This window comes from Mirounga leonina, unplaced genomic scaffold (genome assembly GCF_011800145.1).
Source record: "Mirounga leonina isolate KUSES-001 unplaced genomic scaffold, KU_Mleo_1.0 Mir_366, whole genome shotgun sequence".
NCBI lineage: Eukaryota > Metazoa > Chordata > Mammalia > Carnivora > Phocidae > Mirounga > Mirounga leonina.
In genome coordinates, this window is record NW_023270709.1 from 12077876 (window position 1) to 12079934 (window position 2059).

The following is a 2059-nucleotide window of genomic DNA, read 5'->3' on the forward strand; positions in this document are numbered from 1 at the left end:
AAATAAAAGGTGTCTTGTTTAGATCTCGACATTATCCATAGCAAATGAATTCTACATGGCTTGTGATAAGGAGTTCAATGAAAAAAATTCCAGCTTTATAAAAATAGAAGTCAATAGTTGTAACATTTCTGAATGAGGAAGGATGTTTTTTAAATTTAAAATCTGTTTAAATAAGTATAATGATCAAAAGGCTTTACTGTATATGAATTATAATACCTGTTTTTCTAAGTAATCTTTACATTCAATATGGGGCTCAAACTCACAACCCTGAGATCAAGAGTTACATGCTCTACCAGCTGAGCCAGCCAGGCACACCTATAATACCTATTTTTCTAAAAAATCAAAAATACATTTAAAAGTTAATTGTCAAATGGAGAAAACATCCATTAAAATATGACAGAAGGGTTACTACTATAATATATATGAAACTCATATAACTCAGTAAGAAACAAATTTGAATACTCATAGAAGGAAAGACAAAGGGACATTTAGAAGGCAATTCACAAAGAGGAAATATAAATGAGTGAGTGATAAGCATACTAAGAATATTTAGTAACTAGAAACAAAGGAATGCACATTTAGAAAAGGATGAGATCCCATTTCTTCTATTAGATTAAAAAAAAAGTTATCATACGATGTGAACATGAGTTGGTCAGATCCCCCATGCACTTCTATAGAAGTATAAATCCAACTTCTCTAAAACATAACTTTGCAATATTATCTAATGTCTTAGAAACATTATACTGTTTGAAACAGTATTTCTGTGTCTCTAGGATACTCTTTAAAAATAATCTAAAATGTAACAAGACCCTGAGTCTTAAGATGTTCATCAGAATTATTTCTAAAGTGCACAAAACTGAGAAACAATCTATTGTCCAGGAATAAAGAAATCTTTATTTATTTTTTAATAAAGAAATATTTAAATATTTTATATTGTTTATCTGGTATAAAATAATGTGTAGACATAAAATGTTCATGAAGTAAGTAAAGAATATGAAAGTATTTATCATACAATATTATTAAGTTTAAAATCAACATACAAAGTTATTCTTACAGAATAATTTCAACTTTGTAAAAATACACATGGGAAAAAAATTGAAATAACTTTACCAAATGATTAACAATGCTTTGTCTCAATGGTGATATTATTGGTGTTTTTAAATTTATTTTTTGATTCTCTTCTATAGTTTCCATTTTTTTCCTAAATAAAATACTCTTCTTATAATAAGGAAAAAACATTAAAAAGATTAATGCTTTTTTTAAAGCTATGAAATCCGGTTCAGATAATTACACTCAGGTCAAGAACTTCCTCATACAGGTCAAGTCTCCTAGAACTATGGGGAATGAGAATTTTTCTAGTAGAAACCCTTCAGTAATAAATTACTCAGGCTCTTGGAAGAATAAGATCCAATCAGCCACTCAATAGGGTCCAATCTGGAGCTTACACAGCCAGTCTTTATAATGTAGAGCTTCCGGTGCCCAGAGCTAGACAACATTCTCTGTTAACAGCCTGCACAGCAGACTTGATCCCCTTTGTGTTCCTATAATACTAGCCATGTTATCAAATGTTTTGACAGGACTGATCCAAAAGCCCAGAAGACCTGAGATTGTGGCCTTAATATTTGGATTAAGAATGCTAACCAAATCAGTCAACACACACAAATCCATATTGGCATCTTTCATGAAGATGAGTTCTTGGGATTTCTGTATCTCTTTGCCTACTTTTATGCCAGGGCAAACCCCACCTCTTTGACCAGATGCCTCTGTTGGTGGCAGTGCTTGCTGTAGAGAACAGGGCCACTCAGCTCTCCAACATTTTAGAGAGAGATGTTGTGCAAACATCAGATCTTTCAGCTGACATATTAGAGCGACTTTATGCATACAAAAAATACAGGTATTTTCCCTGTGGGAGATTATTGTTATCTCTACCATTACCTAAAGACATTTGAAGAGCATCTGCTTCTAAAACACTAGCAAAACCTGGGGGTTACCGAGCATGTCTAGTTCTGACGGGACAGGATAAGCATGGAAGACAGTGAAAGGCCATGCTGAAAGAGTG